Here is a 14241-nt window from a genome sequence, read left to right as displayed (position 1 = left end):
AGTTCTAACTCATAAACAATATGTAGCAGATTCCATACATTGCCACACTTCCAGAAGCACAAACATGACAAAAAGCAGTTTCAAGGGACACCCCATGGAACAGGCGCATCCTTTTAGCACTACCACAGTGGACCTTGGCTGGCTTCCCTTCCAAGAGGACCTGTAGAGAAGCCAAGGACTGCATTGAGCCTTGGAGAGTTAACTTATTTTTGGGGTCTTGTCTTCACTGCAATGTTGTTTGTAAGTACAATGCTAATGTTGCCCCCAGCACGACTCCCATCCACAACAGAAGCCTCTTGCTCAAACTGAGAGCTATTTTAACTTGACTCTTTGGCCTAAAAACAGATTAGAAGTGGCAGCCCATGTGTTATAGTTACCAGTGTCAGTAACACAGTGGGAACTCATCAGTTCTCCAGTTACGGGTTTAAAGCGCTGATCTAAGTTCCTGCCTTGTAACTGGGATCTAGACTAAAACCATGGAACCCTTTTTCCCAGTTAGCTGCATTAAACTCAAGCAGGTAGAGGTGACACTCTGATGTTAATCATCTGCTTCTCCTCTCCTCAGTCTCGCAGTACATTCTGACAGAGAAATACTCCAAATTTGCAGAAGAAACTGCATATCCACAAATCAGTGTCGGATAGAGAACCCTTACAGACACCAGTCTGTAACACTGCTGTAACAAACTGATTCAACACAGCTAAAACAATACTGGTTTCAATCACTTTTACCCATTACCTCTGCCTACCCAGGCTATTGTTTGGAGTGAGGATGGCTTTTTGCAAGTCCCTTAGAGTCACCATCTGTGAAACACAGCACAGCTGCACCGACAGGCGACATGAACAAGGATTTTAGCTTTGTGTGAATTGCAGGTCTTACATATACAGTCAAAAGCACTTTAAGGCACATGTGGCATGTGAGAGCAAGCTAAGGTGTCCACACAGTTGCTCTGTGGCAACTCCAACCTCTTGCATATTGACTGTTACCTACATAATCCTTCTCTTCACTCTAATAAATCGGCATAAGATGAGCAAATCTAAGTACTGGCAACTAATACAAACCACCACAAAAGTGGCCATATTATCATCTGAACATCTCATGCTCTACTTTATTTACAGTCTCCAGGGCTGTAATCCCAGCTGGTAGTTTTAATTAGTAGTGAATGTACTTTCACAACAAATTGGACCTTCTCCTTCTTGGGCATCAGAGATTCCTTCCACAGATGACTGTGGATTATGAAGAGACAAATTTTGGGGATGTTGGGCAGACAGTTTTCTCATATCACATATCTGAAAAACTAGCATCACTCTCTGGCTCACAAGAGGACTTGGCAGCAAGTCAGACTATGACTATCCAGAAGACTCTTCCCTCAGTGTCAGAGTAGTAAGACACATAACGGAAACTTGCAACAAAGCATAAATAATTCTATTTAGAAGTCAATACAGAATTGTGGACTACAAAGCCAGCTGCAGAGGCTGTCTTCTTCTTGTGATTTTTGAGCCAAAACATGGGATAACACAGCAAGGACCATCAGAGTATGTAAATATCTACGCTTTTGCTTTTCCCAGTCTGTAGCCATTAGCGAGTGCCTTACTACAAAACTGCAAGTGGAGTAGGGTTTTAACAGCCTTTTTCCCCTCGTTGCTCTGGGATTTTTCCTTTCTTGGCTGTAACTAGTTGCAACCAGTTGTGAATAAGTCGTTATCCCTCTGTGCAACTCACAGCAACTAAAAGAAACCAGTGTCATTATGCAATTTAAAAAAGAAAAAAAAAAAGAAAAAGAAAAAAGAAAAAAAAAGAAAAGTTTTGTTTTATGGTTAATTATCCATGGTCTATTTACAAAATAAATCAACCCATTGTGCACCACCAGGATTTGTGGCCTCATTTGAACTTTGCTTTTCATTAATCACTTTAAAAATAAAAGCTAACTAGTTTTTTTTTTCTTCTTTTTGGTTTATTACTTGCATCTGGATATAAATTGTAAAAATGGTGAAAGAACAAAGTATGGATTATTCATCCTCAGTTTCATGACTTACATGATCCCAGTCTTGTCTTTCTCCACGTGCCTAAACAGATGCACAGTCCAAAAATTCCAACATTCTGTAAGAAATGCAATCACAAGAAGATTGAAATACTTTTTATACTCAAACTTTGTGTTTAAAAAAAAAAATTGCATAAAGGTTGCCTTAAGAAACAAAAAGGTGGGCAAGCATCTATAAACATAATTAAGCCACTGAAGGAGGCAAATGAAATTACTCAAGTAGACATCTAAGTAATACAAAAATGTTTGTGACAGATGAATACAAGGCTATTTTGTTTAGACAAAACCTACTTGCAGGCAGGCTGGAGAAGGCAGAAAATGGATATCTGATTTCTTTACGGTGCTTACAATTTGTACAAGAAACCAGAAATTTTTTTTTCTGAAAATGTTTGAATTATATAAGAAGTTTAGATCTTGTCCCTATGAGATGACAGAGAACTACTGCATTTCTGAAAACTCGCCAATGGAGAGGCAGACAAAGGACATTTTTAGCTGCTCTGTTAAAAAAACCCCAACTAACTGTATTAACACTTATTTCACTCCGATAGGAAATAAAATACATATTAGCATAAAACTGAAATTCTTAACCAAGAAAGACTGAACAATTCATTTGTCTCCACTATGAACTCCTCAAGTAAAACTGAAAAATAAGAAAGGCTGATACACAAACATGATAAAAGTATATACAATGATGGGATACAAAAATGTCACCCCTCTTCTTTATTTATTTTTTTTTCTTTTTATTTACCAGTACCAATTAAGTGTCCTTTGCCTTTACTATGACAAACAGAAAGTCACAGTGCTCCACTTAATCGCTAATGAAATGCTACAGATAAAGTTGTGCTGTCTGGAGGTCAAAAAATGTGGTTTTGTTGCACTCAAGACTACAACTTTTTATTTCTAAACTCCTGAGCTGGATGCAAGTACAAAGGTGACTAAAAGTACCCAACAGGTATATTTTAGAAACTGAGATAAAGAGTTGAAGCTAAGAAATTAGATCATTAATACTACATATTATTACTAATAGGAGCTCTGAAAGATAATTTTTGCGTGCCTGTTGGTGTGAAAAAGAATTGTAGAGGTTTGAAAAGTTAAAGAAACCCACTGCCTCCTCCTCCACTTTGCAGATGGCTGAGATGCTTTAACTTTCATTTCCAAAAGTAAATTAGCTCCTACTTAAATGAAAGTAAAAATTTAAAGCTGCCTCCACCTGATTGCAAAGCACAGCGGCCGGGCTGGGAGAATGGATAGGCCTTCAAAGAAAATAAAAGCCTTTTTAAGCGACTCCTCATATGAACGCCTGCCCTTGCAGCAGCAAGCTGTGGCCCTACAGCCGCTTTCCATTATAAATGCTAAATTGGGAAATGTTTAACATTCTTTGTTTAATCTTTGCAGTATAAAGAAAAAACAGCTGATTCTCAGAAACATGACAGCCTGAGCAACCATTAGTGATCTGCCTCCCCCTTCCTCAAAGCAGAACAGGCCATTTCCAGCCTCAGCGGTGACTGGCACTTTTTAATCAGGAATTTATATTTAGATGGAACCTAGAAGACAGGATTGAAACTTTGTCATTTTTTTCTTCCAGTGGTGTAAGGAGCCGAAGGCAACCAGGATATTTAATAAAAAATGTGAGTAGAAAAACAGTTTAAGAAATGTATGTAGTGGAAACTATGGACAAAGGTGGTTTCAGATGCTTTCTGCACTCTTTTCTGTTAATACCTTTCCACAGTCCTTCAATGAAGAAGAACATTATTATTTATTTTGATTTAAAATGTTACCAATTGAGTGTATTTTTCTCTTGTTCACAGAACATACAAAGCAGTGAGTCCATCTATTCTGCTGCAACCAGTCACATATAAAACAGCACAAACTCGGGAGCGAGCAATCTTTTCTGCTGCTTACACAGGCAAACCTCTCTTTGTATCTTGTGTCTGCAAGAACTTCCCTAAAGGGGTGAGTTTCATCACGCATCTGAAAAGTCACACAAGTCAGAGGTTTCTACAGTTGAAATTATGAAGTAATACCTCAAATCAAGTCCCCACAGAAACCAAACCAACTGAAATAGTTAGGTTTTTTACAAGATTTTACCCTGGAGCACACTTTCCGGATCATCAAGTTCAGTTCCCTGCTCTCCTCTACTACAGATATTAAAGGTCACTTCTTAAAGAGTTGTTTTTAATCCTCTGCATCAACAAGGTGAAAAGAGCTCAAACATCCTTCCCATCCCAGCTACCAGCATTCAGTAGCTGCCAGTGACAAGACCAGACATCCAGTGAACAAACCCACGAGCAAACGAGGATGTGCTCCTTTCCCAGCGGGGTTCTGACAGACAGCACGGAACATCCCCTCGTGGGGCTCACGCTGATGGAGGCACTCAGTCCAGACAGAGCCCTTGCTCTGCTCACTGACAACAGGAAAACATGAACCACGGTCCAGAGGCAAAAGCAAGGAGCAGCCAGGTGTCGACCCTGCTCGAAGCACTGCACACATCCCCACAGCTCCTCCTCACTGCTGGCCTTCAGTGACCCTTCCCTGCAGGTGTCACGGCCCACCCGCACACAGCACCTTAAAAAGCAGGGGCAAGAATACACAGGTTCTCTCCGGGAGAGATGAACCAGCTGCTTTGTTTGCTGGAAATGTGCAAGATAATAGCTTTGAAAAGGTGGACTGCAGGAACATTTAGTGCAGCTAGGCTTGATACTTTTGTTACAATTACTCCAAAAACATTGCTTCTTGCATCATTTCCTTGGGACTTCTGCAAGGCAAAAAGACCAGTGAAACTACTGAAGGCACTAGCAATGAGTTACTGATAGTGAAGGACACAAAATTGTCATGAACTTCCACCAAAGTGTGAGAGTTGCAAAAATGACTGTTCTGAGGAAGGGAGCGAGGGACGGAGGAAACCTTGCAGAATAATTACTAGATAAAAAGCCTACCATAGCTAATTCAGCACATTGCTGGATACAGCAAAATAATTTAGCTAGCTATTTTTCAAATAGCTGCCCAACCCCAACTATGCGTCAGGGAAGAGAAATAATGAAATTTTAAAATAAAAATTAATGTAGAGCTCTTTTCATTTCTGTTGTTGTTTTTTAATCTTTAGGGTTCATATTTAACCTTTTCTCTAAAATAACAAACTTGAATTTAAGAAAACTAAGGCACAGATCTTCACAGAGACAGGACTCAAACAGCTTATGTTTAAAAATAAAATAGCTGAGTCTTTTTAAGTTGTGAAGTGAAGACTTATTCATTAAAACTGAATATTAACATCTCATTTCAGAAACTGTTCAAACCATCCCTTTTGCCTATTTTGCCTATGAATTTAGGCAGACAGAAGTTTCACAGGTTGCATGTCTAGCATCTGGTCAAGTCAAATCACCCTCTCCTCCATAAATTAAAATTAGATTTCCATTCTGCAGAACACACAAAATTCCCTCGTTCTGGTTGCTGTTCAACCGTGCATATATAACCAGAGTTTTAGCAGCAGGCATTTACAAGGGTTTTTCCCTTTTTAAATTAGAAAATACTCAGGAAATAATTAAATGTTTGTTTGACCATTAAGGAAGGTTAGTGTCTTGATAGTAGTCCAGCCAAGCATACAAAGCAAAGCCAGGGACTGAAGACTTGGGAAGTTAGGGGTAACCTAGTGACACGCAGAGAAATGTCTCAGTAACTGAAAAGCAGACAGATGCCTTTAAGAGGGAAAATTGCTTGTCTGCCATTAGAAGTTATCAGGTTTTGTACACCTATTCCAAATAAGTCTCCCATTGCAATCAGTGCTGACAAAAAACTTACAGACCAAGACTCTGAAAAGACAAGCAGAAAGTAATTTTCACTCAAAGACAAATGATCACTCTTTTGATTAAGTCAAACACTGGACTCATTACTGAGCATGTTCTCTGTAAAGTTACACCATTTACATCTTCCAAGCATTTTATAAAGGGCTGACAGCTATGAGGGACATCAGGATAAGGGATTTTAAGGAGGTTACCCTCCTCCACTGCATGCAACTATGTTATAAACTGCTATTGATATGTTGATTCAGCCACAATTACAATTACATAGGTTTTCAGGCCCTATAATTCCTATAGGATAGTCTTCCAGAATTTAATCATATGATGGCCAAGGTTATTTCCATTTATATATTATCATTACATTATATAGGGTTATTAAATCTTGTGTATGTTTGGTGTCCACAGTTTGGTCTTCATGACAACACCGACCTGAAATTTAAATAATTTTTTAACCTCTACAAATTATTTCAGTGCCTTCTCCCTATGTATCCAAATTGATTTCATAAACATTAATAAAATAGATTTAGAATATTTCTGCAGGGCACAATAAAGCAGTATCTGCCAGTATAATCCCTAAGTGATTCTTTACTGAGACACAAATGGAGGTAGAAGAAGTTTTCATTGCCCAGAGCCAAAGCAAGGGCTGGTTTCAGAATCCAGGTGTTCCAATACATTTTTGAATATATGTGTACTCCCCAGCAGTTTGGTGAAATATACTTACAGAGCTTAAAACATACTTACAGAGCTTAAAATATTCCACTTCCTGTTTTCACAAAACCCTGTTTCATTTAAAGTTTGTCTCAGGGATCACTGTTGAAAGATGTCAGCTTCAAATTTTTTTTCTATTATGCCTGAAGTGGGCATAATTCACATGTAGACTCATTTTATGGTTCTTTTCTAATGCCAGAAAAACACTTTAAAATAACTGAGGCTCGAGCCCTATAACTTTATAACTGACCTAATAGACTCCTGACATCATATCAACAGAATTAGTAGCATTACACTGGGTAAGAATCTGTCCAAGAATGTGCACGCAGACAAGAACGATTTGTGAAGGGCAAAAGAAAACAAACCCTGACACAATGCTCGCAACCACGAACAGGTCAGATCCTCGGAGGATACAACCAGGAATAAATTGGTTGCAATAGCTACAGGAATAATTTCCTCCTGTAGTATGAACAGAAAAAAAAAGTATGAACTTTTCTTTACTATTGACCCATTTCTTCCCTTCCTTGAAGCCTAAGAATCCCTCTTTTTTTTTTTTTTTAATTATTATTTTAGCAGGGCTACATGTATTTTTTCTTGCATTTGACAGAAATAAATTAAAATATCCCAACCAATTATAATTAGAAGAATCTCTGGATCTTTATGGACACCAATCACTTAAAATAGAAATGAATAAATAAAATTCAGCATAACATAAAATTTCACTGTTCCTCTGCACTTGCTGCTGTTATACAGAGACTGACTTGACACTTGCATCAAGGTCAGGAGAGGAAAGGGAAAAAGCTTTCATTGTATACATCCAAAAGTTGGAAGGAGGGGTAGAAGGGAGAGGAGGAGAGACGCAGAAACACTGTGCGGAAGCCAGGGATGTTCCAGAGCACACTGTGACAAGAAAATGCTCAGTAAGAATTCCTCCAGCCAAATCCAGATCTTAAATAGATCCATTGTCTTCCAGCCTGAAGCCCATAAAAAGGCTCAAAATTAAAGTCTGTGCTGTGGGCACCCAGTCGTTCTTTCCTTTCATCAGGATTTGCAGGTTTTAATACAATCTGTCGTCAGGAAAAACAGCAGAGCTGTACAGTCCAGAGAGGTAACAAAAGCGAAAGGCAGGCAAGAGTTACATAACTGGCTTTTTACATAAATATTACATTGAGAGGTATTTTGCTTTTCAGAAAGGAAAAAAGATTTAAAAAAAAAAAATCTCAAACTAACGCCAGAGAATTCAATCCAACTTCACTTACTCCTCGTCCCTCTTTCACTTTGCAACATGTATCAAATAGTTGAAGTGAGGTGTTTCTTTTTCTTTTTTCATTACGACTAAACAAATAACCAATTCAGCCTTAAACACTTCATAACAGATTGTCTTGTATTACCTGAGAAGTGCACCACATCATGGAAGCTGGAAAAAAGTCTTATTTTCAAGCAAAAGCAAGCCTGCCTTGCTTATCTGCAGCACGGGGCAATTAGAAATGACCATGGATGTTAAACAAGCTCGCCTCTGTACAGTCTGAGAAAAGGGAAAAAAACCCTGCAAGTCTCCCCATCTGTTATTTCCCTTTTCTTTTTTCTTTCTTTTTTTTTTTTTTTCTTTTGGCTGTAGAAAAGCAAAATTATGCAAGAGCTTTTGAATGTAAAGCCTGTGTGTGCTTTTTCCCTTTTTGTCTCTGTGTACACGGTATGTGCTATTGCGTAACGGAGCAGAGAGTGGGCGGCGAGCATTTACTATTGATTTACACTACTCCTCACATTGAATTCAGAGCTGCGAGGGAGAAATACACGCAAGGCAATGCAGAGAGGTGACATAGACGTGGATTTAAGGCAATGTGCCGTGGAGAGAGGGAAGCAAAACATGCAAAAACAGAACTGTGCCTTCCTGAACTAAATGCAATTTTCCCTACCTTTTCATTTTTATGCCCTTTGGTAGAAGAGTGGATGCTTAAAACCAAACCTGCAAACCCCTCTGTCCAAAAGTAAGGTTTCCCTCCACACACCTGTGCCCAAATCCTAGTAGAAACCACAAACCCTACCAATTAATGCAATTGTGACACTTGTGCTTGGCATAAAAACACCTAGCAAGCTCTTACTGACCATGAGGGTCATTAAGGTTACAAAGACAATTCTTTTTTTGGTAATACTATACACGAACTTTTTACTAATTTCTTTAGGGCCTACAGGCTTGTAGGAGTGCAGAAATCATAGACACTATGCAATACAAAGCCTTGAATTTTTCTAGATGATTGGGTGACATGGAAATACAAGAATTAGAAACCGGAAACAAGGGAAGTTCAACCTATTATGCTCACTTATTAAGCCTGCCAAAATATTAATGTTGTTCTCTTTTTTCCACACACCCAGAGTCATCAGTTTAGACAGACAGGCCTCTGGCTCATTAATGAGAATAATTTTGAGTCTGTAAGGGGGAATCCTCTCGTTCCCACAGGTGAATGCCCATCACGTTGCTGAATCCCTTGCCTCCAAGGTGAGGCATGGCTGTCCACATTCTGCCTGCTCCCATTTGACACTAGGTCCTACAAAGCAAGGGAGCACCACCAAGCTGGCACAACACTGGACTTCTGGGGATCCATTTATTTATTCATATTGGTTTGGGGATTTCTCTAATAAAGCCAGTGGGACTCCAAAGCATGTTAACATAGTTTCTAAAGGATGCTGAAAGACTGAAGACTAAAAGGGAGTCTATTACACGCCACAGCAGACACTGAGCCTCACACCAGAAATGAAACTGATTTTGATTAAAAAAAAAAAAATAAAATCAAGTATCAATGCTCTTAAAACTTCTTTTGCACTACCTTTATTGGAAGACACACACTCCCCATATTATTTTCTTCAAATTGTGTTTAATGGACAACATGTTTCTACTTCAGAGATCTGACATCAGACATTTTTACAGGTCCTAAAATAGCACAGTGAGCAAACAAAAAGCTCCATGTTATAAGAAAGACAAACCCTATTTTAAGGAAGTTACACAGATATGCAATGTTTCTGACTATTCTATTTATTTTTTTTTTCTTTTACCCAGGCCCACATCTACTAACATTAACTATGGTACTACCAGGCAGCATGCAGTCAGGATCTCTGTCAGGCTGTTAGGAAAACATTCATTCACTGTCTTGCACATGCTTATTCATTTTGTTTGCACATAACTGGAATTGCATTAAAATTACCCAGAAAAATTTTACACAAAAAGTCATGTGCAGCGTAACTAGTCTGATTTATCTTAAAATGAAATAGACCCTTAAAGGAAAAGAATGAGGTCTTCATTAAGAGGGACCTAGTCATGCAACTTACTAATACAGTTGGGGCCAACTCAAAACATGCTCAGGCATATTTCCTTTGGTCACCAGGGGAATGCTGGGGGAAACAAAAGAGACCCAGAAGGCAAATTCTACTTCTCTGTCATGCAGTCACTAGAAACGCTGCTCCACAAGCAAACTTTGAGTGATGCTATGCAAGGTGAGTGTTTTGTGAAGGCTAAACCAGAGGACCAGCACATCTAACAATGAAAACCTGCACTCTTCTGACAAGACTGAATGTGAAAAATAACGTATTTTTCAGCACCTTTTATACACTTGAAGTTAGTCTGGATGTTTAGGATATCCTCATCTTACGGGATGCAGCTTACAAGCATAAAATGCTTTACAGGATGTTAGATAAAACAGACACAGAAAGAAAATAAAGCAGTAACAGCTAAGGGAAACCAAGCTCAGATACTGCTAAGGGCAGCTCCAATGCTGCTGTGCTTGATTTATCATTGTCCAGAGTACATCTATTTTTAAGCATTTGTTAGCATGTCAAATTTTAAGCAACTAGCTGTGTGGACTCTACATAGCAGGTTCAAACAGAGATCTGAATCACCTAAAAATATGAGCATACAAATAAGGGAGTTCAGATCTGGTATATTCTGTTCTTGAGGGCTATCAAGTGAAGCTGACAAAAATTTCCATTATAACCCACTTCCCTTCAATCATTCAAAAATGTTGGAAACTTCACTACATCAATTTTCTGTTCATAATGTTTACCCAATCTTAAATTTCCTGAAAACTTGAATAAACAAAAGTTAATCTGTTTTGCACATAGAGAATGAGAAAAAAACATCCAGAGATTTAAGAGAAAGGGAAAAAGGAGAGAAACTATCTATAGAAAAAGCACAGAAAACAATAGAAAATATGAATGGACTCATAGCTTGTAAAGTCAATATTGGCTAGATTTATGTTTCAAGAAAAAGCTTTCTACTATGATGAAAATACTGAAGTTCTTAAAAGTCCACACACCTACAAAATCCTACCAGACCTTTTATGAATACCATCTTGGATAGACGTTTAGGTCAGAAAATCCGGAAAGAACCCCTATGCGTGTGCTAAAAAACCTTGTATTTGTATTTAACTGTATTATTACATTCTTTAATGTCTCTGATAGATGTTCTCCCTACAAGAGAACATAACTACATTGCAACATTAAACTACATAAAGTAACATTATTTTTCACTGTGTTAGACAGCTGGTTTGGATAGATTTTTTGGGTTTTGATTAGCGAAACACATTAATAGCAGATGCCATTTGCATTTATCAAAGTTTCTATAGCTCTGTATTTGTAGAAAAACGATGTGACTTCTTATTAAAGACTATCATAAGGGAGAAACTAAGGTTATAAACAAGTTATTACTCTAGGATTTCATGATGTTGCAAGTAAGCTTAATGTTTCTCAATACAGATTCTGTCTTTTTAATGACTGTAGGAGGAGATAAGCACAGTGCTAGGTTGCCATGGGCTTTTAATGGCAAAATGAATAATAAAAAAATATTAAAATGATAGAGACAAAACCTAAATATACTGGAGATGCTTGCCAACTGTTCCTGCTAGTTAAAGAATCGATAAACCTTTGCAGACCTTGTGCAACATGACTGTACTTGCAATAAAAGTAATTCACAACAAGTATGCTTTTCTTGGCAATTTACCTTTACTTTTCTCCTACCAACTTCTCTTTCACATGAACCTTTTGGACTCCAGTGTTTTGGAATGACCATGACACAGCAGAAGTTGCTAAACTTTCCCCACCCCTCAGCTAACCTATTAAACATGTGTAATGGTGTTATTTCCTAATGGTTCCTATAGACTGATATATTTCCAAGACGGTTTTAGTCAAAATGAATGGCAGTAAAATTGGCAAAGACTCAGAAAGCAACGTCCAAGGAGACTAGCAAAGAACTCAGTCAGAAAAAATGGTCTCTGGATATTTTTGCCATGTCTGCCAGTACCAAAAGAATAGAGGTTATGTCAGTGTTTCCATAATAAACATCAGTTTTCAAGACTATAACTCAGCTGCAAAGATCTGATCCAGACTGAAATCAACACATGCGTGGTTTTAGATCAAGAGCAATTTTCTTCTTTAAACATGTATTTCCCCTGCTGCAAAAGCAGTATAATGTTATAATTTAATCTGGTGAGGAATTACTAATTTATCAGAATTAGGGAGAGGAAGCAGAAAACAAAATTCAGAATTCACAATAAATGCTTTCTGGGATTGCATAATTTCCTTCCAGATATTTATTCCCTATGAGATTTTGAAATGGCCATATTTCTAAAGTAATTGCTGGATCAGTATAATCCCCATCCAATGAACCTTAATATCTGTTTTGCTCCCTAAAAGCAACATCTTGTTTTGAAGCAAGTGTGACTTTCATACTGTGCAGCAGACGCAGGAAAAGACTAGGAGGGATTCAGAAGAATTGACAGGATCAGCCAGTTAATTTTTGAAGTACTGTAACTTATCACATGAAATCACCTTATTCCTCTCAAACACCACTCTTAAAACACACAGGTTTCATCCTGAGGGAGCCTGAATAACTAAGCTGAGGATATTCAGACAAAGGGTAGATCACACACCTGAGACATCTCTGGAGTGCAGAGGGCACCATGAGGTGTGAGAGCTGTGCCCAGAGCCGAGAGCATCCTCCAGCTCACAGGCTGGAGCTGCTGCTGCCAAAGCCACCACGAGCTGCAGCACCCCAACCAAGTCTGCAAGTCTCTGTTTCATAAAGCTTTATCACTAGGTCAGGGACAAGAGGAAGTGCCAACACCTCCTGTATCAGTTAGGGATTTCCCACAGGGTCTTATTGTTCATATACACATGACTTCAAACTCCTCTTTAATTCAAGTATCTCAATAGATACAGTAAAAACATGTACCTTCACAGGACACTTCATGCAGCTCAAAAATCAAATTTTCAGGAAGCACCTAGGTGATAGGAAACTGTGGTGTAAACTGAGTATGTTAAAATATACCTGGCAGAGCTTATTTTCAGGTATCAAAATAAGAAAGCTGAGTGAAAAATGGCTTGCACCAAACCAACTAATTAGCTCAGGAGCAAAACCCGGATGTTCTGAGCTGCCTTTTTCTCTTTTTTTCTGTAGAGAAAAGTTATTTTAGACTAGATACTTTAGGAAAACCTGCATTACATGAGCTAAATACCACAGTAAGCCTTTCACCACTTGACATTTTAATTTTCTTTCTTTGGTTCTGTTTTGTCATATTGAGTAAGGCTGGTCTGAATATGAATATACACATGCTGGTGTTTGCCTTTCTTCTGCTTTGCTGCAAGTTCCTCAGAATACCAAAACTTGACAGTATTCATCAGCTAATGGCATATTTTGAACACAAATAAATTAAAAACAAGTGAATTGTTTGTAACACAACACAAATCATCGGCAGCAGTGTTTTCTACTGTTATCTCTTTGTTTTTCCTCAGGATGGGCAGAGCACTTTGTACAAAGAGATACACTCTTATTGAACACCCTGCCCTGTGAGTAGTTCCAGTGGAATCATGACACCGATTAACCAAAGAAGGTATTATTCAATTACCCAGCTCTGTGACATATTTACTATTAATTAGACTCACAAATGGGAAAGTAAGTTCATAGATTCTAAATTATTTGTGCAAGATCTCACTCTAAGCAAGCGGTCAAGCTGGAAATAGGATCCCAAACAGCTGCCAGTCTATTGCTGAGGTAAACTCCTCAATACTACCTGTATTATACAAAGTAAAATAAACCACAGCATTGAGAAGTTTCAGGCATTTTCCAGCAACCTTGATTTATCTGAACATCCTCATCAAAGCACTATAGAATAAGAAAGAAATGACCTTTCATGCCCTTCTGAATAGCTGTAGAGTTTACTTTAGTAAGTTTAAAACCTTTTTGATTTTAACTACCTACATTACAGCTATGGATTAGCCAAAGCTATATTGCTAGAACAGAGAGAAAAGATGAGTGTTAAAACAGGCATCTGAGATTTACAAAGAGAAGGCTAAAACACACATATATGGGCACACACCCAGCATTATTTCTGAAAGTTAATTTTGCACTTAAATGCTTTCCTCAATACTCTACCACCCAAGTTCATCTGGAAAGACTGTAGGACCTGAAGCAAAGAAGATTTGTTGTACAGCAGAAGCAGAAAGCTGACAAGCACAGTGCGTGAAGCTTATTGTAAAATAGAAACCAGAGGTAGCACTTTTTCAGACTGTGGGCCAGGATTTTTATTTTATATCCTTATTTTAAGGTAAAATTACAAATGTTATGCTGTGACTTCAGAAGAAACTACACAACCACTTGTATTAAGCAAATGATTAGAGATAGTAAATCCTCTGTCACAAGTGCTGCTCATATT

General features: G+C 38.2%; 1 protein-coding gene across 6 annotated transcripts in view; it reads right to left on the bottom strand.

Moving 5' to 3' along the window:
* The window catches only part of ZBTB20 (zinc finger and BTB domain containing 20), a 501190-nt gene that overhangs the window by 255191 nt on the left and 231758 nt on the right, over window positions 1-14241 (bottom strand). For 5 of the 6 annotated variants that reach the window (XM_032098516.1, XM_032098519.1, XM_032098515.1 and 2 more), the window contains one exon: window positions 2035-2098. The exons of the other annotated variant lie outside the window; for it this stretch is intronic. The gene's annotated coding sequence lies outside the window, so the exon portion shown is untranslated. The remainder of the gene's footprint in view (window positions 1-2034; window positions 2099-14241) is intronic. 6 annotated transcript variants of the gene reach the window in all.

Source organism: Corvus moneduloides, chromosome 2, assembly GCF_009650955.1.
Source record: "Corvus moneduloides isolate bCorMon1 chromosome 2, bCorMon1.pri, whole genome shotgun sequence".
NCBI classification, from domain to species: domain Eukaryota; kingdom Metazoa; phylum Chordata; class Aves; order Passeriformes; family Corvidae; genus Corvus; species Corvus moneduloides.
The sequence above is the reverse complement of the archived record's forward strand: the minus strand, read 5'-3'. Positions and strand labels throughout refer to the sequence as shown.